Here is a 26,121-nt window from a genome sequence, read left to right as displayed (position 1 = left end):
CTAATGCAAGTGGATGCAGCTTAAAGTTAGTTCTGGCCACGTGACCACGTCCTGACCGATCCACAATGGCTTCCAACACCAAGTTTCCGTTCAAACTTCCTGCTACGTCTGGCAAGGAAATTGTCAGTCCGTGCAATCTTAACCCGCCACAAAACAAATTCAAATGATTAATGACGCTACTAGGACCAAAGGAAACACTGACCAATATCTATCTTGACACTCATGCACATCTCTCACACTCTGCAATGGAATGTCTTGGGCTCAGTCTTAATCTTGTTTGCCCATGTTTCAACAACTAATACCTAAATCAGTGTCAATTGTTTAACTGTCACCAAATCTTTTCTGGTTCCACCAGTGATTGGACACTGAAACTCAGGGAACAGAGAATGGGGAGAGAAAGTGGACACAAACGCAAGAGCTTTGTGTACAATCGAAACGGAGCCACGGAAACTTGGCCAGCAGCCTGATGAACGCAGCCAAGTGAGAAGCTGAACTTGAGTCAGAAAGCCTCTCAAGACAACATGTCATGATTCAAGAAGCCATCTGATCACGGGCATTGCGCACGCTGGACAGACAGCATTTCTTACTGGCGTACGAGAGAACGTACTCTTGCTTTTCAACATCTGATCAGGGGAGAGCGCGAACGCAGTCCCCCACTACCAGAAATTATGCAGTCGAGATTCCCACATTTGGGGAATTCGCAGGGGTCAGCACAACCGGAGTGCAATGGTCGCGCCTCGCCCTGGGTGAACCACCTTCTTGATCATGGTGTCTCCCCTGCCAGGTAAGTATGAGTTGTCCATGGCTGACATGACCACGTCTTCCACAGTCATTCCGCGCTGGCTCACGGTGCTCGCCACGTGTTCACAGCCAAAGGCATGTCAGAAAGAAAAGCAATAGTTGATATTTGGTTGAATGAGAAAGAAATCTGTCCCAACCTCATGTCTCCCAAATAACAGATTTGTACGTGAGCAATCCTCTTTCCACAGTTCACTGCTGCATGACCACAACAAAAGGGAATTCGGAAAACCACTCATTTCATCCCATTTACCTCCAAAAGAATCAACAACTAAACCACCAGAGAAAATGTGGCAAAAAGAGCTCCATTTGAAATCTGTGATGTGCGATTCCAGTGGGAAATTCAGAGAAAAGAAGAACATTCTGAATCGTCAAGGGGAAAAACAAAACAAATGACCACTCAACTAATTCATCGAGGAGTAGAAAACAGACTGCTTGATGCCGGACCAACAGCTGACAGGTCGCAGTGCAACGCCCTCTGCTGTTTACTACGGAGATGTGCTCTAAGTCAGAGGACTGCAGGGGACGTGAAATCATACTCTACCCATTGTGGGAATTACGCACGGAAAGGCAACCCCGCATGTGCTATTGCAGAAGCGCTCCAAACCACCGATCAAATCTGACCTCGACCCCATCTAGTTGAGCTTGATTTTAGACAACATAAGGAGGAGTGTACCGTTCCTGGAGATACTGCCATACCGGGTCGATGCGTGGAGTGGACGGAGCAAGCCCCTATTCCATCTCCCTGGTCCAAAAATCAATTTAATATATGGTGCCCGGGTAGGGGACGTATCAGATATTAAACTGATAAGAACAGATACTACACTTGATCTTAGCCAAAAGGCCGAGAAGAGATACCACGTCACTGGCGAGCACAGGGAGTCATTCCGCTCACAGCCACCCTCGCTCACGGCGCATCGCGGCAGCATTTACTTGGCCTCAACAACAACAAGGTGCTAAAAGTGTGTATGAACCTTCCATGGACAGTGAGCAGCAGAAGTTGGCCAACCTAATGCAAGTGGATGCAGCTTAAAGTTAGTTCTGGCCACGTGACCACGTCCTGACCGATCCACAATGGCTTCCAACACCAAGTTTCCGTTCAAACTTCCTGCTACGTCTGGCAAGGAAATTGTCAGTCCGTGCAATCTTAACCCGCCACAAAACAAATTCAAATGATTAATGACGCTACTAGGACCAAAGGAAACACTGACCAATATCTATCTTGACACTCATGCACATCTCTCACACTCTGCAATGGAATGTCTTGGTCTCAGTCTTAATCTTGTTTTTTCCATGTTTCAACAACTAATACCTAAATCAGTGTCAATTGTTTAACTGTCACCAAATCTTTTCTGGTTCCACCAGTGATTGGACACTGAAACTCAGGGAACAGAGAATGGGGAGAGAAAGTGGACACAAACGCAAGAGCTTTGTGTACAATCGAAACGGAGCCACGGAAACTTGGCCAGCAGCCTGATGAACGCAGCCAAGTGAGAAGCTGAACTTGAGTCAGAAAGCCTCTCAAGACAACATGTCATGATTCAAGAAGCCATCTGATCACGGGCATTGCGCACGCTGGACAGACAGCATTTCTTACTGGCGTACGAGAGAACGTACTCTTGCTTTTCAACATCTGATCAGGGGAGAGCGCGAACGCAGTCCCCCACTACCAGAAATTATGCAGTCGAGATTCCCACATTTGGGGAATTCGCAGGGGTCAGCACAACCGGCGTGCAATGGTCGCGCCTCGCCCTGGGTGAACCACCTTCTTGATCATGGTGTCTCCCCTGCCAGGTAAGTATGAGTTGTCCATGGCTGACATGACCACGTCTTCCACAGTCATTCTGCGCTGGCTCACGGTGCTCGCCACGTGTTCACAGCCAAAGGCATGTCAGAAAGAAAAGCAATAGTTGATATTTGGTTGAATGAGAAAGAAATCTGTCCCAACCTCATGTCTCCCAAATAACAGATTTGTACGTGAGCAATCCTCTTTCCACAGTTCACTGCTGCATGACCACAACAAAAGGGAATTCGGAAAACCACTCATTTCATCCCATTTACCTCCAAAAGAATCAACAACTAAACCACCAGAGAAAATGTGGCAAAAAGAGCTCCATTTGAAATCTGTGATGTGCGATTCCAGTGGGAAATTCAGAGAAAAGAAGAACATTCTGAATCGTCAAGGGGAAAAACAAAACAAATGACCACTCAACTAATTCATCGAGGAGTAGAAAACAGACTGCTTGATGCCGGACCAACAGCTGACAGGTCGCAGTGCAACGCCCTCTGCTGTTTACTACGGAGATGTGCTCTAAGTCAGAGGACTGCAGGGGACGTGAAATCATACTCTACCCATTGTGGGAATTACGCACGGAAAGGCAACCCCGCATGTGCTATTGCAGAAGCGCTCCAAACCACCGATCAAATCTGACCTCGACCCCATCTAGTTGAGCTTGATTTTAGACGACATAAGGAGGAGTGTACCGTTCCTGGAGATACTGCCATACCGGGTCGATGCGTGGAGTGGACGGAGCAAGCCCCTATTCCATCTGCCTGGTCCAAAAATCAATTTAATATATGGTGCCCGGGTAGGGGACGTATCAGATATTAAACTGATAAGAACAGATACTACACTTGATCTTAGCCAAAAGGCCGAGAAGCGATACCACGTCACTGGCGAGCACAGGGAGTCATTCCGCTCACAGCCACCCTCGCTCACGGCGCATCGCGGCAGCATTTACTTGGCCTCAACAACAACAAGGTGCTAAAAGTGTGGATGAACCTTCCATGGACAGTGAGCAGCAGAAGTTGGCCAACCTAATGCAAGTGGATGCAGCTTAAAGTTAGTTCTGGCCACGTGACCACGTCCTTACCGATCCACAATGGCTTCCAACACCAAGTTTCCGTTCAAACTTCCTGCTACGTCTGGCAAGGAAATTGTCAGTCCGTGCAATCTTAACCCGCCACAAAACAAATTCAAATGATTAATGACGCTACTAGGACCAAAGGAAACACTGACCAATATCTATCTTGACACTCATGCACATCTCTCACACTCTGCAATGGAATGTCTTGGTCTCAGTCTTAATCTTGTTTGTCCATGTTTCAACAACTAATACCTAAATCAGTGTCAATTGTTTAACTGTCACCAAATCTTTTCTGGTTCCACCAGTGATTGGACACTGAAACTCAGGGAACAGAGAATGGGGAGAGAAAGTGGACACAAACGCAAGAGCTTTGTGTACAATCGAAACGGAGCCACGGAAACTTGGCCAGCAGCCTGATGAACGCAGCCAAGTGAGAAGCTGAACTTGAGTCAGAAAGCCTCTCAAGACAACATGTCATGATTCAAGAAGCCATCTGATCACGGGCATTGCGCACGCTGGACAGACAGCATTTCTTACTGGCGTACGAGAGAACGTACTCTTGCTTTTCAACATCTGATCAGGGGAGAGCGCGAACGCAGTCCCCCACTACCAGAAATTATGCAGTCGAGATTCCCACATTTGGGGAATTCGCAGGGGTCAGCACAACCGGAGTACAATGGTCGCGCCTCGCCCTGGGTGAACCACCTTCTTGATCATGGTGTCTCCCCTGCCAGGTAAGTATGAGTTGTCCATGGCTGACATGACCACGTCTTCCACAGTCATTCCGCGCTGGCTCACGGTGCTCGCCACGTGTTCACAGCCAAAGGCATGTCAGAAAGAAAAGCAATAGTTGATATTTGGTTGAATGAGAAAGAAATCTGTCCCAACCTCATGTCTCCCAAATAACAGATTTGTACGTGAGCAATCCTCTTTCCACAGTTCACTGCTGCATGACCACAACAAAAGGGAATTCGGAAAACCACTCATTTCATCCCATTTACCTCCAAAAGAATCAACAACTAAACCACCAGAGAAAATGTGGCAAAAAGAGCTCCATTTGAAATCTGTGATGTGCGATTCCAGTGGGAAATTCAGAGAAAAGAAGAACATTCTGAATCGTCAAGGGGAAAAACAAAACAAATGACCACTCAACTAATTCATCGAGGAGTAGAAAACGCAACGCTAAAGCACTAGCTGCAATGCATACAGCGGGACGGCACCAAAGAAAAGGCAGCAGACTGCTTGATGCCGGACCAACAGCTGACAGGTCGCAGTGCAACGCCCTCTGCTGTTTACTATGGAGATGTGCTCTAAGTCAGAGGACTGCAGGGGACGTGAAATCATACTCTACCCATTGTGGGAATTACGCACGGAAAGGCAACCCCGCATGTGCTATTACAGAAGCGCTCCAAACCACCGATCAAATCTGACCTCGACCCCAGCTAGTTAAGCTTGATTTTAGACAACATAAGGAGGAGTGCACCGTTCCTGGAGATACTGCCATACCGGGTCGATGCGTGGAGTGGACGGAGCAAGCCCCTATTCCATCTCCCTGGTCCAAAAATCAATTTAATATATGGCCCCCGGGTAGGGGACGTATCAGAAATTAAACTGATAAGAACAGATACTACACTTGATCTTAGCCAAAAGGCCGAGAAGCGATACCACGTCACTGGCGAGCACAGGGAGTCATTCCGCTCACAGCCACCCTCGCTCACGGCGCATCGCGGCAGCATTTACTTGGCCTCAACAACAACAAGGTGCTAAAAGTGTGTATGAACCTTCCATGGACAGTGAGCAGCAGAAGTTGGCCAACCTAATGCAAGTGGATGCAGCTTAAAGTTAGTTCTGGCCACGTGACCACGTCCTGACCGATCCACAATGGCTTCCAACACCAAGTTTCCGTTCAAACTTCCTGCTACGTCTGCCAAGGAAATTGTCAGTCCGTGCAATCTTAACCCGCCACAAAACAAATTCAAATGATTAATGACGCTACTAGGACCAAAGGAAACACTGACCAATATCTATCTTGACACTCATGCACATCTCTCACACTCTGCAATGGAATGTCTTGGTCTCAGTCTTAATCTTGTTTGTCCATGTTTCAACAACTAATACCTAAATCAGTGTCAATTGTTTAACTGTCACCAAATCTTTTCTGGTTCCACCAGTGATTGGACACTGAAACTCAGGGAACAGAGAATGGGGAGAGAAAGTGGACACAAACGCAAGAGCTTTGTGTACAATCGAAACGGAGCCACGGAAACTTGGCCAGCAGCCTGATGAACGCAGCCAAGTGAGAAGCTGAACTTGAGTCAGAAAGCCTCTCAAGACAACATGTCATGATTCAAGAAGCCATCTGATCACGGGCATTGCGCACGCTGGACAGACAGCATTTCTTACTGGCGTACGAGAGAACGTACTCTTGCTTTTCAACATCTGATCAGGGGAGAGCGCGAACGCAGTCCCCCACTACCAGAAATTATGCAGTCGAGATTCCCACATTTGGGGAATTCGCAGGGGTCAGCACAACCGGAGTGCAATGGTCGCGCCTCGCCCTGGGTGAACCACCTTCTTGATCATGGTGTCTCCCCTGCCAGGTAAGTATGAGTTGTCCATGGCTGACATGACCACGTCTTCCACAGTCATTCCGCGCTGGCTCACGGTGCTCGCCACGTGTTCACAGCCAAAGGCATGTCAGAAAGAAAAGCAATAGTTGATATTTGGTTGAATGAGAAAGAAATCTGTCCCAACCTCATGTCTCCCAAATAACAGATTTGTACGTGAGCAATCCTCTTTCCACAGTTCACTGCTGCATGACCACAACAAAAGGGAATTCGGAAAACCACTCATTTCATCCCATTTACCTCCAAAAGAATCAACAACTAAACCACCAGAGAAAATGTGGCAAAAAGAGCTCCATTTGAAATCTGTGATGTGCGATTCCAGTGGGAAATTCAGAGAAAAGAAGAACATTCTGAATCGTCAAGGGGAAAAACAAAACAAATGACCACTCAACTAATTCATCGAGGAGTAGAAAACAGACTGCTTGATGCCGGACCAACAGCTGACAGGTCGCAGTGCAACGCCCTCTGCTGTTTCTACGGAGATGTGCTCTAAGTCAGAGGACTGCAGGGGACGTGAAATCATACTCTACCCATTGTGGGAATTACGCACGGAAAGGCAACCCCGCATGTGCTATTGCAGAAGCGCTCCAAACCACCGATCAAATCTGACCTCGACCCCATCTAGTTGAGCTTGATTTTAGACAACATAAGGAGGAGTGTACCGTTCCTGGAGTTACTGCCATACCGGGTCGATGCGTGGAGTGGACGGAGCAAGCCCCTATTCCATCTGCCTGGTCCAAAAATCAATTTAATATATGGTGCCCGGGTAGGGGACGTATCAGATATTAAACTGATAAGAACAGATACTACACTTGATCTTAGCCAAAAGGCCGAGAAGCGATACCACGTCACTGGCGAGCACAGGGAGTCATTCCGCTCACAGCCACCCTCGCTCACGGTGCATCGCGGCAGCATTTACTTGGCCTCAACAACAACAAGGTGCTAAAAGTGTGGATGAACCTTCCATGGACAGTGAGCAGCAGAAGTTGGCCAACCTAATGCAAGTGGATGCAGCTTAAAGTTAGTTCTGGCCACGTGACCACGTCCTTACCGATCCACAATGGCTTCCAACACCAAGTTTCCGTTCAAACTTCCTGCTACGTCTGGCAAGGAAATTGTCAGTCCGTGCAATCTTAACCCGCCACAAAACAAATTCAAATGATTAATGACGCTACTAGGACCAAAGGAAACAATGACCAATATCTATCTTGACACTCATGCACATCTCTCACACTCTGCAATGGAATGTCTTGGTCTCAGTCTTAATCTTGTTTGCCCATGTTTCAACAACTAATACCTAAATCAGTGTCAATTGTTTAACTGTCACCAAATCTTTTCTGGTTCCACCAGTGAATGGACACTGAAACTCAGGGAACAGAGAATGGGGAGAGAAAGTGGACACAAACGCAAGAGCTTTGTGTACAATCGAAACGGAGCCACGGAAACTTGGCCAGCAGCCTGATGAACGCAGCCAAGTGAGAAGCTGAACTTGAGTCAGAAAGCCTCTCAAGACAACATGTCATGATTCAAGAAGCCATCTGATCACGGGCATTGCGCACGCTGGACAGACAGCATTTCTTACTGGCGTACGAGAGAACGTACTCTTGCTTTTCAACATCTGATCAGGGGAGAGCGCGAACGCAGTCCCCCACTACCAGAAATTACGCAGTCGAGATTCCCACATTTGGGGAATTCGCAGGGGTCAGCACAACCGGAGTGCAATGGTCGCACCTCGCCCTGGGTGAACCACCTTCTTGATCATGGTGTCTCCCCTGCCAGGTAAGTATGAGTTGTCCATGGCTGATATGACCACGTCTTCCACAGTCATTCCGCGCTGGCTCACGGTGCTCGCCACGTGTTCACAGCCAAAGGCATGTCAGAAAGAAAAGCAATAGTTGATATTTGGTTGAATGAGAAAGAAATCTGTCCCAACCTCATGTCTCCCAAATAACAGATTTGTACGTGAGCAATCCTCTTTCCACAGTTCACTGCTGCATGACCACAACAAAAGGGAATTCGGAAAACCACTCATTTCATCCCATTTACCTCCAAAAGAATCAACAACTAAACCACCAGAGAAAATGTGGCAAAAAGAGCTCCATTTGAAATCTGTGATGTGCGATTCCAGTGGGAAATTCAGAGAAAAGAAGAACATTCTGAATCGTCAAGGGGAAAAACAAAACAAATGACCACTCAACTAATTCATCGAGGAGTAGAAAACGCAACGCTAAAGCACTAGCTGCAATGCATACAGCGGGACGGCACCAAAGAAAAGGCAGCAGACTGCTTGATGCCGGACCAACAGCTGACAGGTCGCAGTGCAACGCCCTCTGCTGTTTACTACGAAGATGTGCTCTAAGTCAGAGGACTGCAGGGGACGTGAAATCATACTCTACCCATTGTGGGAATTACGCACGGAAAAGCAACCCCGCATGTGCTATTGCAGAAGCGCTCCAAACCACCGATCAAATCTGACCTCAACCCCATCTAGTTGAGCTTGATTTTAGACAACGTAAGGAGGAGTGTACCGTTCCTGGAGATACTGCCATACCGGGTCGATGCGTGGAGTGGACGGAGCAAGCCCCTAGTCCATCTCCCTGGTCCAAAAATCAATTTAATATATGGTGCCCGGGTAGGGGACGTATCAGATATTAAACTGATAAGAACAGATACTACACTTGATCTTAGCCAAAAGGCCGAGAAGCGATACCACGTCACTGGTGAGCACAGGGAGTCATTCCGCTCACAGCCACCCTCGCTCACGGCGCATCGCGGCAGCATTTACTTGGCCTCAACAACAACAAGGTGCTAAAAGTGTGTATGAACCTTCCATGGACAGTGAGCAGCAGAAGTTGGCCAACCTAATGCAAGTGGATGCAGCTTAAAGTTAGTTCTGGCCACGTGACCACGTCCTGACCGATCCACAATGGCTTCCAACACCAAGTTTCCGTTCAAACTTCCTGCTACGTCTGGCAAGGAAATTGTCAGTCCGTGCAATCTTAACCCGCCACAAAACAAATTCAAATGATTAATGACGCTACTAGGACCAAAGGAAACACTGACCAATATCTATCTTGACACTCATGCACATCTCTCACACTCTGCAATGGAATGTCTTGGGCTCAGTCTTAATCTTGTTTGCCCATGTTTCAACAACTAATACCTAAATCAGTGTCAATTGTTTAACTGTCACCAAATCTTTTCTGGTTCCACCAGTGATTGGACACTGAAACTCAGGGAACAGAGAATGGGGAGAGAAAGTGGACACAAACGCAAGAGCTTTGTGTACAATCGAAACGGAGCCACGGAAACTTGGCCAGCAGCCTGATGAACGCAGCCAAGTGAGAAGCTGAACTTGAGTCAGAAAGCCTCTCAAGACAACATGTCATGATTCAAGAAGCCATCTGATCACGGGCATTGCGCACGCTGGACAGACAGCATTTCTTACTGGCGTACGAGAGAACGTACTCTTGCTTTTCAACATCTGATCAGGGGAGAGCGCGAACGCAGTCCCCCACTACCAGAAATTATGCAGTCGAGATTCCCACATTTGGGGAATTCGCAGGGGTCAGCACAACCGGAGTGCAATGGTCGCGCCTCGCCCTGGGTGAACCACCTTCTTGATCATGGTGTCTCCCCTGCCAGGTAAGTATGAGTTGTCCATGGCTGACATGACCACGTCTTCCACAGTCATTCCGCGCTGGCTCACGGTGCTCGCCACGTGTTCACAGCCAAAGGCATGTCAGAAAGAAAAGCAATAGTTGATATTTGGTTGAATGAGAAAGAAATCTGTCCCAACCTCATGTCTCCCAAATAACAGATTTGTACGTGAGCAATCCTCTTTCCACAGTTCACTGCTGCATGACCACAACAAAAGGGAATTCGGAAAACCACTCATTTCATCCCATTTACCTCCAAAAGAATCAACAACTAAACCACCAGAGAAAATGTGGCAAAAAGAGCTCCATTTGAAATCTGTGATGTGCGATTCCAGTGGGAAATTCAGAGAAAAGAAGAACATTCTGAATCGTCAAGGGGAAAAACAAAACAAATGACCACTCAACTAATTCATCGAGGAGTAGAAAACAGACTGCTTGATGCCGGACCAACAGCTGACAGGTCGCAGTGCAACGCCCTCTGCTGTTTCTACGGAGATGTGCTCTAAGTCAGAGGACTGCAGGGGACGTGAAATCATACTCTACCCATTGTGGGAATTACGCACGGAAAGGCAACCCCGCATGTGCTATTGCAGAAGCGCTCCAAACCACCGATCAAATCTGACCTCGACCCCATCTAGTTGAGCTTGATTTTAGACAACATAAGGAGGAGTGTACCGTTCCTGGAGATACTGCCATACCGGGTCGATGCGTGGAGTGGACGGAGCAAGCCCCTATTCCATCTGCCTGGTCCAAAAATCAATTTAATATATGGTGCCCGGGTAGGGGACGTATCAGATATTAAACTGATAAGAACAGATACTACACTTGATCTTAGCCAAAAGGCCGAGAAGCGATACCACGTCACTGGTGAGCACAGGGAGTCATTCCGCTCACAGCCACCCTCGCTCACGGCGCATCGCGGCAGCATTTACTTGGCCTCAACAACAACAAGGTGCTAAAAGTGTGGATGAACCTTCCATGGACAGTGAGCAGCAGAAGTTGGCCAACCTAATGCAAGTGGATGCAGCTTAAAGTTAGTTCTGGCCACGTGACCACGTCCTGACCGATCCACAATGGCTTCCAACACCAAGTTTCCGTTCAAACTTCCTGCTACGTCTGGCAAGGAAATTGTCAGTCCGTGCAATCTTAACCCGCCACAAAACAAATTCAAATGATTAATGACGCTACTAGGACCAAAGGAAACACTGACCAATATCTATCTTGACACTCATGCACATCTCTCACACTCTGCAATGGAATGTCTTGGGCTCAGTCTTAATCTTGTTTGCCCATGTTTCAACAACTAATACCTAAATCAGTGTCAATTGTTTAACTGTCACCAAATCTTTTCTGGTTCCACCAGTGATTGGACACTGAAACTCAGGGAACAGAGAATGGGGAGAGAAAGTGGACACAAACGCAAGAGCTTTGTGTACAATCGAAACGGAGCCACGGAAACTTGGCCAGCAGCCTGATGAACGCAGCCAAGTGAGAAGCTGAACTTGAGTCAGAAAGCCTCTCAAGACAACATGTCATGATTCAAGAAGCCATCTGATCACGGGCATTGCGCACGCTGGACAGACAGCATTTCTTACTGGCGTACGAGAGAACGTACTCTTGCTTTTCAACATCTGATCAGGGGAGAGCGCGAACGCAGTCCCCCACTACCAGAAATTATGCAGTCGAGATTCCCACATTTGGGGAATTCGCAGGGGTCAGCACAACCGGAGTGCAATGGTCGCGCCTCGCCCTGGGTGAACCACCTTCTTGATCATGGTGTCTCCCCTGCCAGGTAAGTATGAGTTGTCCATGGCTGACATGACCACGTCTTCCACAGTCATTCCGCGCTGGCTCACGGTGCTCGCCACGTGTTCACAGCCAAAGGCATGTCAGAAAGAAAAGCAATAGTTGATATTTGGTTGAATGAGAAAGAAATCTGTCCCAACCTCATGTCTCCCAAATAACAGATTTGTACGTGAGCAATCCTCTTTCCACAGTTCACTGCTGCATGACCACAACAAAAGGGAATTCGGAAAACCACTCATTTCATCCCATTTACCTCCAAAAGAATCAACAACTAAACCACCAGAGAAAATGTGGCAAAAAGAGCTCCATTTGAAATCTGTGATGTGCGATTCCAGTGGGAAATTCAGAGAAAAGAAGAACATTCTGAATCGTCAAGGGGAAAAACAAAACAAATGACCACTCAACTAATTCATCGAGGAGTAGAAAACGCAACGCTAAAGCACTAGCTGCAATGCATACAGCGGGACGGCACCAAAGAAAAGGCAGCAGACTGCTTGATGCCGGACCAACAGCTGACAGGTCGCAGTGCAACGCCCTCTGCTGTTTACTACGGAGATGTGCTCTAAGTCAGAGGACTGCAGGGGACGTGAAATCATACTATACCCATTGTGGGAATTACGCACGGAAAGGCAACCCCGCATGTGCTATTACAGAAGCGCTCCAAACCACCGATCAAATCTGACCTCGACCCCATCTAGTTGAGCTTGATTTTAGACAACATAAGGAGGAGTGCACCGTTCCTGGAGATACTGCCATACCGGGTCGATGCGTGGAGTGGACGGAGCAAGCCCCTATTCCATCTCCCTGGTCCAAAAATGAATTTAATATATGGTCCCCGGATAGGGGACGTATCAGATATTAAACTGATAAGAACAGATTTTTATTTTTTTTTTTTTCTTTCGAAAAAAGTTTATTGACACTCATTCAGTTAATTTTGTTACATGATTTTTTACATTTGCATTAATGTGTTTCCACAGACACAATACACATAAATAGTAAGACAAAATTTTTCTGTAAAAAACATGATTAAAACAAGAGATATGAACAGGAGTGCACAATTTTAAAAGGGGCTCAATGTCTTTGTCTCTTTTGTGCAGGAACGCAATGAGTCCTTACCAAAAAAATTTTTCATTCTGCTCCCCCAAACATTTGTTCGCTCAGGACCTTGTCGTGGTGCTCAGAGGAGATCCTCGCCCTTTTGCTCCTTCCCTCCTGCCTCACCCGGAGAGCCAGGCCGTTGCTGCTTTGACCTTTTTGTGTGTGGTTCCAGGTCCTTCCTCCGAATGGGCCCAGAGGCGATTCGTCTTTGTGGTTGTGTCCTAGGGCCCGCCGCCTGCATAGCCATCTGGATCACAACCACGGGGGGGATCTGCATGTGCTTCCTTACCAGCAAGTTTCTGGAGGTCCATATGGCGTCTTTGATGGCGGCTAGGGTGAGCCACTGCTCTGCAAAGTCCCTTGCTGGCATCTTCTGGGGGCTCACCCCATATAGCACTAGTTGTGCTGTAAGGACCTCCCTTGCTGGTAAGTACGGGAATTTCAAGGACCTGGCTGTTGCCCACTGGTCTACAGCAGCACTGCACTCCCAGAAGAGATGCCTCACTGACTCGGGCGCGCCACAACCAGGTCGGGGGCAAGTCGCTGATGGTGACATGCCCCGGGAGTGCAAGACGGACCTGACCGGGAGGATCTCGTGAGCCACCATCCATGACAGGTCTCGGAGTCTGTTTGGGAGAGCAGGATGGTTCACATTGCGCCAAACTGTTGAGGGCTCGCTGAGTGCGAGCCCGCGCACTGGACTCACTGGTTCTCGCTCCTGCACAATAGAAACAAGAGAGCGGTGGCTTGTTAAAACATGCAACTCCTCCTTTTCCAAATTAAAATACTTTAAAAACGTCTGGATCAAAGCATATGTTAAAGGCAGATTAAAAGACACCGGTACTTTCAGGTCTGTGGGTAACAATTTCAGTTTTCTGAGGTAGGACCCCATCCAGAAACGTGTCATTGCAGCCGTCCTGGGGTTTCTGGATGGGGTTGTTGCTATTTTGATGTGCGAGGCCGTAAAGGTGCTTCCTAAAAATAGGTAAAGGTCTGGCACTGCTTTTCCTCCTTTCTCCTTTGGCCTTTTCATGAAGTCTCTTCTTAGTCTTCCCCACTTAGATCCCCACAGGAAGTAGAAAATGGCTCGCTCCAGGATTAAAAGCACACGTCTTGGTGGGATAAAAACAGAACTGATCAGTAAAAGCAAGGGTAAAATCACTGCTTTGATGATTAAAACTTTTCCTTCAAGGGTCAGTCCTCTAAGTCCCCAGTACCCTAGTCTTTGTCTAACTTTCCCTGTGACGTCATCCCAGTTTGTGTCCCCTCCCCCTTCCTTATCAAATTTGATTCCCAATATTTTCTGGTTGGTCTGGGTCGTAGTCAGGGGGAGTCCCGTTGTCTCGTTTGCTGTCCATGGTCCATAAAATTGGGCTTGGGTCTTGTCTCTGTTCAATTTTGACCCAGAGGCCTGTCCGAAAAAGTCAGTCAAGTCCAGTGTCCTGTTCACGGATAAAAGGTCAGTGCATAAAATGTTAATGTCGTCCATGTATAAAACACACTTGGTCACCAGTCCCCCACTCCCCGGGACACCCACCCCATTGATTCGTTGGTCCCTTCTCAAGATCTGTGCCAGTGGTTCTATACAGGTAATGTAGAGGAGGGCAGATAAAGGACACCCCTGACGGACACCGCAGTTGATGTTGACTGCTTTTGTCAAAAGCCCGTTAACAATGAATTTGCTGGAGATGCCCCGGTACAGCAATCCCACCCAAGCTACAAACCTTTCTGGGAACCCCATTTTTTCCAGTACCCGGAAGAGGTACTGATGCGAGACCCGATCAAAGGCTTTCTCAAAGTCTAAATTTAGTACTACTAGTCGGATGTTTCTGTCTCTCGCGTAACAGATGGTGTCTCTGATCAGTACGAGGCTGTCAGTGATCTTCCTCCCCGGAACGGCACAGGCTTGATCCGGGTGAATCACTTCTTCTAAAAACATGGACATCCGTGTGGCTAAAAGTTTGCTAAAAAGTTTGCAGTCAAAGTTTAAAAGCGTGATCGGTCTCCAATTCTTCAAGTCAGTCTTGTCTTTTTTTTTGTAAAGAAGAGTCACTATCCCTATTCTAAAACTGTCAGGAAGTCGGTCAAGGTGTTCAAAATCCATAAAAACAGTCATCAAATCAGGTGCTAAAATGTCCCAAAAGGTCAAATAAAACTCTAAGGGAAGTCCGTCTTGTCCAGGGGACTTCCCTTTTTTAAAACCAGACAAACATTTATTTAATTCTAAAAAAGTAAAATCTTGGGATAAAAGCACGCTGTTGCTTACTGTTTTATCAATGAATTTTAGAACTTCTGTCATGGTGTCAGTTTTAACAGGTTTTTCTGAGTACAGGTTTGAATAAAATGTCTCAATTGTCTCTTTTATTTCATCCATTGTTTCTGTTGTGCACCCATTTTCTTTCTTCAGTTTTGCAATGCCCCCCCCCTTTATTTATAATTTTCCTAAAGAAATACCGTGTGCACTTTTCACCCTCTTCTATTTCCCGTTCCCTGCTCCTTAAAATGACACCTTTGCTGTGGATTTCTGATAGGGCCGACATCTCTTTCTTGACTTGTTTAATTTCTTCGTTGAAGTCCATACCATGTTGGTTAAGGTTAAAATAGCATTGAAGTCTTTTCTGCAGTCCCATCATGCGTCTGTGTTCCCTATTCTTTTTTTCCCTACCTGCCTGCCTAAAGAAAGTCTTTGTCTTTTCCTTCACCATTTCCCACCAGTGTGCATGTGTTTCGTAAAAGTCTTGGAGGGTCTGCCACTCTTTGTACTGCTCCCTGAACTGCCTGACTAAGTCCCTATCTATTAAAAGGGAGCAGTTGAGTTTCCACAGACCACTTCCTGAAGTCACACCTGAAGAGAGTGACAGAGTGCAAGACACCATGAGGTGATCAGAGAAGAAAACAGGGGTCAATCTAGCATCGGTGGGCGGGCAGTCCCGTGTAAAAACATAATCTATGCGAGAGGCTCTGGTACTGTCACCACTGAACCAGGTGAAGCCCTCCTCTCTGGGATGCATGGTTTTAAAACCCCTGCAAATGCCCTGTAATAAAACTGATGTCTTGTCTATTTTAAAATCTTCTCCTGCTCTTCTTCTATCCGTCTTGTTTAAAATGCAATTAAAATCACCTGCTACAACTAAAGGTGCCCTGCCTAGCATGTGGGACTGCAAGTTTTCTAAAAGGTCATACCTGTCATTTTTGTCATTAAAGCTATAAATATTGAGAAGGTTAAAATCCCGCCCCATAAAATTTAGATGTGCTAAAAGTGCCCGACCATCTCTCACCACTGTGCTACCCTTCACCAGAACCTGAGGGTTTTTTATTAAAATGGCTACTCCGTCATTTTTATTTTCGTTTGATCCACTCCATAGAGACGTTTGTGGCCACATATCTTCCCATGTTCTATATTGTTTTAAAAAGGGTAGGCCACATTCCTGTATTAAAAACACATCTGATTCATGGGGAAATAAAAAGGATAAAACACTCTGGGCTCTGACTCTCGACTTCACACTTCTCACATTTATGGTAGAGAAGGTGAGTGTCATAAGAATGGTTAAAAACAACAGGTGTGACATTCTTTTAAAAACATATAAGGATATCAAAAAAAGGCTGTAAAACATTTAGGCAGTTTCTTGTGAACATAACTCTTCCCTCATCTCAACAGGTGAAGAGTGAAGGTTTTGAGCTTGTTCCCCCTTTGTGCTTTGGGATCAAACCTCTGCTGCATGGTTGCGTCAAGATCTGAACCTCTAGGGGTTGATCGCAGAGCAATTGTTAAAAAAGAGACTTCATTTGGTGAACTGGAGGGGAAGACTCTGGGCTCATCCAAGGACGAATTTTCTGATGGGGCCACAAGTCTTCCTCTCTTCTCCATCATAATAGGAGAATCGAATGACAATTCAGATAAAGGTCTCTTAGTTTGCTGAGCATTGGGGAGGGAGGCATCCTCGCTATTTTCCTGAAGTTGGCTTTCTATTTCAGCTCCGCCTTCTGCCTGCATTTCCCCATCTATTGATGGGGGTGTGGCAGGCCCCTCCCCTTCTCCCGCCTCACCTGACTCCTCTCCTCCAACCACAGAATTTGGCGGGAGATTTGAAATTTCTTGCCCAGCTTCTTCACATTGCTCTGTAAATGCTTCTGTTTTCCTTCTTTCAGTTTGCTTTGCGGCTTTGAGTTTGTTGGCAAAAGACTTGGGGCAATCTCTGAAGAGGTGGCTTGTTTCTCCACAAAGATTGCACCTTCTGCCATTGGTACATTCCTCAAAGGTGTGCCCAATTTCTCGACATTTTCGGCAAACAATCTGCTGGCATGCTTCTGCCAGGTGCCCTTGCTCACCACACTTGCGGCAGAGCTTGGGCTGTCCCTGGTAATGAATGTAGCCCCTGTTTTCACCTAAAACTATCATGGATGGGAGATGTTTCAAGCCCTGATAGCCTTGAGGGTCCTGCCATTGTTGAATGGGGACCCTCCAGGCACAGTTCCATATGCCATCTTCATCTCTCACCTTGGTAGCTTGGCCTTTAACAGTGCAATATCTTCCCAGCCACCAACTAATGTCATCTGCATTTACTGTCTCATTGAACATCCTAACAATGACTGTTTTCAAAGCATTGTCAGTCAGTTTCTCAACATTGAAAGCAGAAAACTGGGTTTTCACTTCCTCAAATCTCTTCCAAAACTCACAAAGCAAAACAGCAGAACGAAAGCTTACGTCAAAACCTTTGTTAAAAGGCAAAGTCAAAACACAGTTTAAGTCATCTGGGCTGAAGTTCAAAGTTTTTTGAATGAGCCTCCTGGAGAAGTCCAACCTGGACATCCCCAGGAGTTTTCCATCCTTTTCTAAAAAGCTGAAACGAACACTGTGGTGCCTCCGCATGCCGGCATGGCTGGCCGACATGGTGGAGGCACTACGCACTAGAACTGAAGAGCTAAAAACAATGCTAAAAAGGACAATAAATAGACACTAAAACCAAGTGAATAAATAAATAGACACCTAAAACAGGATGTAAAAAAAAACAACAAAAAAACTGGCAACTTACCTGGCAAAACAAGGAAACAGAGTCCCCTGAACAAATGAATTCCTGTTTGTGAAAGATGTCCAACTATTAAAAAGAAGGAATGCTTTGCACAAGGAATGAAAAAAGAATATCCTCCCAAGCTCTGATAACAAAAAGGATGCCACAGCAGGCAACCAATGCTACCAAAATTAGGAGGCGACCACTGTCTTAGCCAAAAGGCCGAGAAGCGATACCACGTCACTGGCGAGCACAGGGAGTCATTCCGCTCACAGCCACCCTCGCTCACGGCGCATCGCAGCATTTACTTGGCCTCAACAACAACAAGGTGCTAAAAGTGTGGATGAACCTTCCATGGACAGTGAGCAGCAGAAGTTGGCCAACCTAATGCAAGTGGATGCAGCTTAAAGTTAGTTCTGGCCACGTGACCACGTCCTGACCGATCCACAATGGCTTCCAACACCAAGTTTCCGTTCAAACTTCCTGCTACGTCTGGCAAGGAAATTGTCAGTCCGTGCAATCTTAACCCGCCACAAAACAAATTCAAATGATTAATGACGCTACTAGGACCAAAGGAAACACTGACCAATATCTATCTTGACACTCATGCACATCTCTCACACTCTGCAATGGAATGTCTTGGGCTCAGTCTTAATCTTGTTTGTCCATGTTTCAACAACTAATACCTAAATCAGTGTCAATTGTTTAACTGTCACCAAATCTTTTCTGGTTCCACCAGTGATTGGACACTGAAACTCAGGGAACAGAGAATGGGGAGAGAAAGTGGACACAAACGCAAGAGCTTTGTGTACAATCGAAACGGAGCCACGGAAACTTGGCCAGCAGCCTGATGAACTCAGCCAAGTGAGAAGCTGAACTTGAGTCAGAAAGCCTCTCAAGACAACATGTCATGATTCAAGAAGCCATCTGATCACGGGCATTGCGCACGCTGGACAGACAGCATTTCTTACTGGCGTACGAGAGAACGTACTCTTGCTTTTCAACATCTGATCAGGGGAGAGCGCGAACGCAGTCCCCCACTACCAGAAATTATGCAGTCGAGATTCCCACATTTGGGGAATTCGCAGGGGTCAGCACAACCGGAGTGCAATGGTCGCGCCTCGCCCTGGGTGAACCACCTTCTTGATCATGGTGTCTCCCCTGCCAGGTAAGTATGAGTTGTCCATGGCTGACATGACCACGTCTTCCACAGTCATTCCGCGCTGGCTCACGGTGCTCGCCACGTGTTCACAGCCAAAGGCATGTCAGAAAGAAAAGCAATAGTTGATATTTGGTTGAATGAGAAAGAAATCTGTCCCAACCTCATGTCTCCCAAATAACAGATTTGTACGTGAGCAATCCTCTTTCCACAGTTCACTGCTGCATGACCACAACAAAAGGGAATTCGGAAAACCACTCATTTCATCCCATTTACCTCCAAAAGAATCAACAACTAAACCACCAGAGAAAATGTGGCAAAAAGAGCTCCATTTGAAATCTGTGATGTGCGATTCCAGTGGGAAATTCAGAGAAAAGAAGAACATTCTGAATCGTCAAGGGGAAAAACAAAACAAATGACCACTCAACTAATTCATCGAGGAGTAGAAAACAGACTGCTTGATGCCGAACCAACAGCTGACAGGTCGCAGTGCAACGCCCTCTGCTGTTTACTACGGAGATGTGCTCTAAGTCAGAGGACTGCAGGGGACGTGAAATCATACTCTACCCATTGTGGGAATTACGCACGGAAAGGCAACCCCGCATGTGCTATTGCAGGAGCGCTCCAAACCACCGATCAAATCTGACCTCGACCCCATCTAGTTGAGCTTGATTTTAGACAACATAAGGAGGAGTGCACCATTCCTGGAGATACTGCCATACCGGGTCGATGCGTGGAGTGGACGGAGCAAGCCCCTATTCCATCTGCCTGGTCCAAAAATCAATTTAATATATGGTCCCCGGGTAGCGGACGTATCAGATATTAAACTGATAAGAACAGATACTACACTTGATCTTAGCCAAAAGGCCAAGAAGCGATACCACGTCACTGGCGAGCACAGGGAGTCATTCCGCTCACAGCCACCCTCGCTCACGGCGCATCGCGGCAGCATTTACTTGGCCTCAACAACAACAAGGTGCTAAAAGTGTGGATGAACCTTCCATGGACAGTGAGCAGCAGAAGTTGGCCAACCTAATGCAAGTGGATGCAGCTTAAAGTTAGTTCTGGCCACGTGACCACGTCCTGACCGATCCACAATGGCTTCCAACACCAAGTTTCCGTTCAAACTTCCTGCTACGTCTGGCAAGGAAATTGTCAGTCCGTGCAATCTTAACCCGCCACAAAACAAATTCAAATGATTAATGACGCTACTAGGACCAAAGGAAACACTGACCAATATCTATCTTGACACTCATGCACATCTCTCACACTCTGCAATGGAATGTCTTGGGCTCAGTCTTAATCTTGTTTGTCCATGTTTCAACAACTAATACCTAAATCAGTGTCAATTGTTTAACTGTCACCAAATCTTTTCTGGTTCCACCAGTGATTGGACACTGAAACTCAGGGAACAGAGAATGGGGAGAGAAAGTGGACACAAACGCAAGAGCTTTGTGTACAATCAAAACGGAGCCACGGAAACTTGGCCAGCAGCCTGATGAACGCAGCCAAGTGAGAAGCTGAACTTGAGTCAGAAAGCCTGTCAAGACAACATGTCATGATTCAAGAAGCCATCTGTTTAAAAGGTGTATGTACGGATTGAGGTAACAGTCGCCTAAGTGTAACGTAGAAAACTGTTGATGGTAATGATAGGGATTATGACAAAGCATGTAACATTGATATGAGGAAAACCGAGGTGCAAAGTTTATTCAACTTTTAATCGATCACTTAGAAATCACTTTCGTAACCCCCCCTTAGGGGACACTCTTGCTCCATCTGAAGCTTGAAAGCCTTCAGGCTTCCTTTAGGAGGAAATCCTAAATCCGTTAATTTTGAGGTTAGAAGAGTGATTCAAGTCCATTAATGCTTTATTTTTGATGGTGGTCACAGAAATGTGACTTCCAGATGTCTCTGTAAAAGGGAAAATAGAGTGTTTAACATTGTCTGATATTGAGATGTTCAGGAACATCTGTGTTGAGGATGGCCCCTTGGAATGTTCTGCAGAGAGATAACGGTGGTAAAACTACCGCTGGCCGCCAGTGGTACCAGTCCCTGCCTGGAACCAGGTCGTCTGAGAAAGCTTTGGAGTGGACTCCCAACTGGGATTTGTGGGTGAAAGTGTCCTTCCTAGTGCGGGTGTTTTACAGCTTTAAGATTTTAAGTAGAGATAGTCGCAGAGAAAGTAGCCTCACAGCCAATCAGGTACCACCTTTAGTTCCTCCAAAGGTGGTTCACCGGAACGCCATGCTGCAATAAATTCCAATTGTCCTGGTGAAAAACATTACGTCCAGATGTGGCACTACACTTTGTTAAAGGGACAAGCCAACATTATTTTCTTTTGCTCATTTGCCGCTCTGCCGAGTTCAAGACGAGCTGATTGACAAAATTTTTTGGACTGTGTGCAGTAACAAGGAAGGAGGAATAAATGGAGGAGGAACTACATGTTTCTCGCTTACAAAACTGAAAGTGAGGCAAAGGGAGTCAAAAAGCTTGCGGCTGAAGGGAGAGTCAGAACCACCAGGGATGGGTGCTGTAGATGTGGTGCTTGCAGAAGCGGACAGAAAACAAGTGTTTTTGCTGTACTGAGCTGGACTTGGTGCTGCCATGGCAAGGAAGACAGCACACAAAGACAACAAATGAGGCAAAAATCCCACTTTTGCTAAATCTTGCAGTTGTTGGAAGTTTTTTCCTTTTTTCCTTCCTTGCGATGGTTTCCTGGACAAGTGAATTTGCAGAAGTACATCCAATAGGTCAAGATAATTGTGATCCAGAACCTTTTGCATTTAGAAGAACTCCAACATAGTCATGTGTTCAACTATTTTAATAAGACTGAAATCATCAAAGCTTCATCTATATGTATTAACATCCCTCTCTTTATAATAAACCTCAGTGTCCTGTTTAGCTTTCCTCTTTATCTGGAAGACTGGAGTATGATTTCCTTCTAGGAGCTCCTGGCATTCCTTGGTCCAGTGGGCAAAGACTTTCCCATAGCTATAATGACATTATATCTTGTAAATACAAGTAAGTTAGGCTTCTTCTACTCTAGTCCAGTACCATTTGTGTATAGACATATCCATTTAAGTCAAGTATTGATCAAACGCTTCCTTAATATTAAAGTAAAGCCAAACATTGTTGCTTTACAAAAGACAAAAGGTAAAGCAATGACACGATCAGTCAATAGTAATAACAGTATAACAAATGAGAAAATAGGAGTTTCTTTGAACTAAAGAAGGGCCCAAGGTCAGCACATATTACCACAGCTTGTTATGACCTCCCATTAACATGAATATGTCACAGTCTGAGCCAAAGTCTTGTCCGGGGAAGCCCTGATTTAAGAAAAACAAATGTTAATAGTCTCATCACTCACTTATGCCAAGTGTGAGCAAGATTGAATATAAGTACCTTCAAGTCTTATCCGTTTTCTCTGTCCATTGCCCAGCACACACTGTATCTTCTGAGCAATATTCCTGAACATTTAAAAGGAGAGTTACATTTGTGATACTTTCTTTGGCTAAGCTAACGTTAGCCCGGACCATCGACTCAAGCGTAGAAACAACCTTCACGACAACACGACACTCTAACGAATTCTTCCAAACATCGCATTTGTAAATAGCACAAATCGCATTTTAGTGACCATGCCACACTCGTTGGTGTTTTTTTTTTTAAAACTTTTTTCTTACCATTCTCACACTCTTGATATACAATGCTGCTATCGGGATGGACGCCGAATAAGCAAAACATTTCACGAAGAAGAATGAACTTCCGGTGTGGAGTTTTTTCTTTCTTTCTTTATTTGACCCCAATCAGACCACTCAGATTGTGAACTATGCACTTTGATTTGTCGTCGTCGTCTGTCTTCAGCGCCAAGGAAACAAAGTGTACAAGCACACACACCCACCACCAAACCCCTCACATCCACACTTCCTCTCTATGGCCAAACTTGCTCTGGTACAGATGCAGCTCCCCCGTCTCGTAGCGGAACACGTACCCCCATCTTCCAGGCATAAACGGCTCCAAAGGACAACTCTCTCTCAGCTCTTCGGGCGGAGGGACCTGCGTCCGCCTGAGAAACCACATACTCTTCCGAGGGGCCCCGGCGTCCCCGGCCGGACCTGGAACACGCTGACGGGCGTCTCGCTTATCATCGTCGGGATGCCTGGGGTCCCAGTTACCGCTTCAACGCTCATCATCATCTTTTCCACTACTTTTCTTTTACCTTATGCTGCAGAGTAGGTAGCCTTCTATGCAGCAGCCTAATATACTCACGGTGAGACCTGCAAGCACACACTCACACACACACAAACACGCACACACACACACACACACAGATAAGCACAGACACAGATCAACACATACCATTCCCACAACCCAACACCCCACTTTCCTCTCTGAGGTTCAAAGGTTACAAAATCATATATCTTTTATTGACACGCCATCATTCCCCCAACCACCCACACTTCCTTCTCTAAATTCCCAGATTGAAAAAGTCATATGTCTTTTATCGACAACCCCCCTCCAGATCCACTCAGCCCCTCCCAACCACACTTCCATCTCCAAGTTCCCAGGATACATAGTCATAAATCTTTATCAACAACCCCCCTCCAGAACTACTTAGCACCCCTCCCTACACACTCAGCCCCTCCCCTTATTAATCCCTTCTTAATCCCCTCCCATTCATATTTCCAGGTGCATATGCAGATCAAAGGTCAAAGCCATAAATCAGTTTTTGTCATAAAGTATCCCCTATGAATTATTAATACGAACTCGCTCCTCCGCTGGAACAACCGCAATTACGATCATAATAGTTAATAATAATAATCATATCTGGATATAGTACTCCGACTACGAGCCAGTTGAAATTGTTGGTGGAATTTATTGCAGATGTGAGTGAAATTGTGTAAATGTAGCTCCAAAAAACCGTAACAATGATAAATAGACGACTTCACTGAATGTCCGTTTGAGCTTAAAAAAAAAGATATGCAATAAAATACAAGAACATCCTGCAAAATGGTAACCCTAACTAATATTTAAGATACACAAGTGTACGTTGTATGCAGAAGGTGCCTGCTCACCTTTTGTTTTAGCATCATTTGGTGCCCACACAAAATTTCATTTGTGTAACAGGACCCAGATGCTGTGTATGGAGAGAGCCATCCTGGCAACATAGTGGGAATTAATGGAAGGTAAAATTTCCATTATGCAAAATTGCCACTGTGCTAATTGTCATGGGTTAACAGAACTCATAAGTTATCAGACAATTGTATGCCCAGCATCTACAGCAGCAAATGCAACTGGCTGATTTGGGCATACAATACAAGAAGGTGAAGACTGCAGACATTTTATAAGAGTCCGAAATAAAAAGGAAAACAATAAGAAAACTCAACCTTGAAATGGAGAAAAAAAAAGAAGAAGAAAAAAAACTTGAATTAGAGCTGAGTCATGCTTTCAATGCACACTGTATGCTGACTGGAACAAAAATGTAATAATAATTATTCTCCTTTCCTCTCCCAGCTCCAAGAACATGACACATCTTAAAATAAATAACGGTCAATTGAATTATGATGCCGTCTGTTTGTTTCATGTATGCACCTTTTGACCTAAAAAGAGATGAAAGTTTTTTTTATCTGTAATCCTACCTTGGTGCTATGATTGGTTGGAAGTTGAAACTCGGGCATCATTCATTAGGTTAGAAGAAATGCACTTATTGTACCATGAAATGCTACTTTTCAGAAATATTGAAACACTTTATGGTAATAAAATGTGAGAACAGGGAACAGTTGAAATATCTATTCTTTAAGGTAGTAGATATCACAATGACATTGAATTGAAAAAAAAAAGGTACAGTGATAATAAACTAATGATTTGCAGCTTGTGAGGTGTAAATAGAAACCTCAATAAATGTGGCAAGACGCAAAGGGCCTGGGCAGGCTTCCAACTAGGGAGGCACCGATCCGATACAGGGATCGATATCAGATCCGATATTGAATAAAATTCTAGATCGGGTATCGGTGACAATGAGCCGATCCAATGGCCCGATCCATAGGAGCAGTTCCGTTCTGTCTATTTCTATGCTGTGCGATGCGAGTGACGTCTGCGACAGAGCAGTGGCCGTGCGGTTGACGCGGTTTTCAAAGTGGAGCGAGCGAAAGGATCCGCCGTCTGGAACTACTTTACATTACCTCAGCCATCAAACTCCACGGCTACGTGCAATATCTGCACCGTTAATGTTCCGATACACATAGTGGACGGTAGCTTTACAACCGATATCTGGAGCTCCGACGTTTCCCCCGTGTCGCTTTTGAGTTTAACAGCACACTGGCTGGATGAGTTTCGTTCCACGCAGCGCAATGTTAAATGCAGCAAACTTTAGTGGGTCACACACGAGCGACGCAACTGCCGCGAGCCTGAAGGATATGTTTGACAAGTGGCAAATTCCGTTGAGCAAAGTCCATGTGATTCTGAGGGACAATGCCAGCAACATGAGAAAGGCGATGGACAACATGGCAGTGCGTAGTGTGTGGGCTGCATCGCACATACAATGCAGCTGGTAGTCAACGAGGGACTTCTCTCACAGCGGGAAGTGAGTGATGCCGTTGCATGTGGGGAAAAAAACACAGCTGATTTTATTTTTTATTTTATTTTTTACCAAGCTATTGAAGCTATTCTGTTATTCATCTGGTTTTGTAATGGGTGTTAAAGTTTTGTTTGCACAATTGCACTACACTATAGCTGATTGCTGCTTACTTTGAACATCTGCCATTCAAGCTCATGAATCTATTGTTTTGTTTCTCAATTTCAGCTCCTTTACTATTTATTTTACATTGCACTTTGAATTCCTAATTGCACTGACTGAACAGGGAGATATTTATTATATATTTCTTTTCATGTTTGACTTTGACAAAGCTAGAGAAGCTATTTGTTTATTTTGAATTACTGTACTGGTACACAGTATTAAATAAGGTTTTCAGTACATCTGGATCATTTTATTTGTTTTTAGAAAATGAGGAAAGTCTGACATTGCCTTGCAAAAAAAATGTTTTTTTTTCTGAACAACAGGACATAATTTGTTAGGTGATTCAGTGCTGTTTTTCTGTATCG

At 45.6% G+C, this 26,121-nt stretch overlaps 16 non-coding genes across 16 annotated transcripts; all 16 read right to left on the bottom strand.

Moving 5' to 3' along the window:
* Nucleotides 1-628: 628 nt before the first annotated feature.
* LOC142891267 (U1 spliceosomal RNA) lies at nucleotides 629-792 on the bottom strand. Its single transcript, XR_012927250.1, has one exon. It is a non-coding gene; the product is annotated as a U1 spliceosomal RNA (small nuclear RNA).
* A 671-nt stretch (nucleotides 793-1,463) lies between these two features.
* LOC142891253 (U2 spliceosomal RNA) lies at nucleotides 1,464-1,654 on the bottom strand. The gene has a single exon (XR_012927236.1). It is a non-coding gene; the product is annotated as a U2 spliceosomal RNA (small nuclear RNA).
* Nucleotides 1,655-2,436: 782 nt separating this feature from the next.
* On the bottom strand, nucleotides 2,437-2,600 carry LOC142891232 (U1 spliceosomal RNA). Its single transcript, XR_012927216.1, has one exon. It is a non-coding gene; the product is annotated as a U1 spliceosomal RNA (small nuclear RNA).
* Nucleotides 2,601-3,271: 671 nt separating this feature from the next.
* Nucleotides 3,272-3,462, bottom strand: LOC142891256 (U2 spliceosomal RNA). Its single transcript, XR_012927239.1, has one exon. It is a non-coding gene; the product is annotated as a U2 spliceosomal RNA (small nuclear RNA).
* A 781-nt stretch (nucleotides 3,463-4,243) lies between these two features.
* On the bottom strand, nucleotides 4,244-4,407 carry LOC142891230 (U1 spliceosomal RNA). Its single transcript, XR_012927214.1, has one exon. It is a non-coding gene; the product is annotated as a U1 spliceosomal RNA (small nuclear RNA).
* Nucleotides 4,408-5,137: 730 nt separating this feature from the next.
* Nucleotides 5,138-5,328, bottom strand: LOC142891243 (U2 spliceosomal RNA). Its single transcript, XR_012927226.1, has one exon. It is a non-coding gene; the product is annotated as a U2 spliceosomal RNA (small nuclear RNA).
* A 781-nt stretch (nucleotides 5,329-6,109) lies between these two features.
* LOC142891257 (U1 spliceosomal RNA) lies at nucleotides 6,110-6,273 on the bottom strand. Its single transcript, XR_012927240.1, has one exon. It is a non-coding gene; the product is annotated as a U1 spliceosomal RNA (small nuclear RNA).
* A 670-nt stretch (nucleotides 6,274-6,943) lies between these two features.
* On the bottom strand, nucleotides 6,944-7,134 carry LOC142891263 (U2 spliceosomal RNA). Its single transcript, XR_012927246.1, has one exon. It is a non-coding gene; the product is annotated as a U2 spliceosomal RNA (small nuclear RNA).
* Nucleotides 7,135-7,915: 781 nt separating this feature from the next.
* LOC142891231 (U1 spliceosomal RNA) lies at nucleotides 7,916-8,079 on the bottom strand. The gene has a single exon (XR_012927215.1). It is a non-coding gene; the product is annotated as a U1 spliceosomal RNA (small nuclear RNA).
* Nucleotides 8,080-8,809: 730 nt separating this feature from the next.
* On the bottom strand, nucleotides 8,810-9,000 carry LOC142891250 (U2 spliceosomal RNA). Its single transcript, XR_012927233.1, has one exon. It is a non-coding gene; the product is annotated as a U2 spliceosomal RNA (small nuclear RNA).
* Nucleotides 9,001-9,781: 781 nt separating this feature from the next.
* LOC142891246 (U1 spliceosomal RNA) lies at nucleotides 9,782-9,945 on the bottom strand. The gene has a single exon (XR_012927229.1). It is a non-coding gene; the product is annotated as a U1 spliceosomal RNA (small nuclear RNA).
* Nucleotides 9,946-10,615: 670 nt separating this feature from the next.
* Nucleotides 10,616-10,806, bottom strand: LOC142891255 (U2 spliceosomal RNA). Its single transcript, XR_012927238.1, has one exon. It is a non-coding gene; the product is annotated as a U2 spliceosomal RNA (small nuclear RNA).
* A 781-nt stretch (nucleotides 10,807-11,587) lies between these two features.
* LOC142891234 (U1 spliceosomal RNA) lies at nucleotides 11,588-11,751 on the bottom strand. The gene has a single exon (XR_012927218.1). It is a non-coding gene; the product is annotated as a U1 spliceosomal RNA (small nuclear RNA).
* Nucleotides 11,752-12,481: 730 nt separating this feature from the next.
* LOC142891266 (U2 spliceosomal RNA) lies at nucleotides 12,482-12,669 on the bottom strand. Its single transcript, XR_012927249.1, has one exon. It is a non-coding gene; the product is annotated as a U2 spliceosomal RNA (small nuclear RNA).
* A 6,207-nt stretch (nucleotides 12,670-18,876) lies between these two features.
* On the bottom strand, nucleotides 18,877-19,040 carry LOC142891223 (U1 spliceosomal RNA). Its single transcript, XR_012927207.1, has one exon. It is a non-coding gene; the product is annotated as a U1 spliceosomal RNA (small nuclear RNA).
* Nucleotides 19,041-19,711: 671 nt separating this feature from the next.
* On the bottom strand, nucleotides 19,712-19,902 carry LOC142891254 (U2 spliceosomal RNA). Its single transcript, XR_012927237.1, has one exon. It is a non-coding gene; the product is annotated as a U2 spliceosomal RNA (small nuclear RNA).
* Nucleotides 19,903-26,121: the final 6,219 nt, after the last annotated feature.

This window comes from Nelusetta ayraudi, unplaced genomic scaffold (assembly GCF_046127955.1).
Source record: "Nelusetta ayraudi isolate G7.1 ecotype Tasmania unplaced genomic scaffold, CSIRO-AGI_Nayr_v1 ptg000029l, whole genome shotgun sequence".
NCBI classification, from domain to species: Eukaryota; Metazoa; Chordata; class Actinopteri; order Tetraodontiformes; family Monacanthidae; genus Nelusetta; species Nelusetta ayraudi.
The sequence above is the reverse complement of the archived record's forward strand: the minus strand, read 5'-3'. Positions and strand labels throughout refer to the sequence as shown.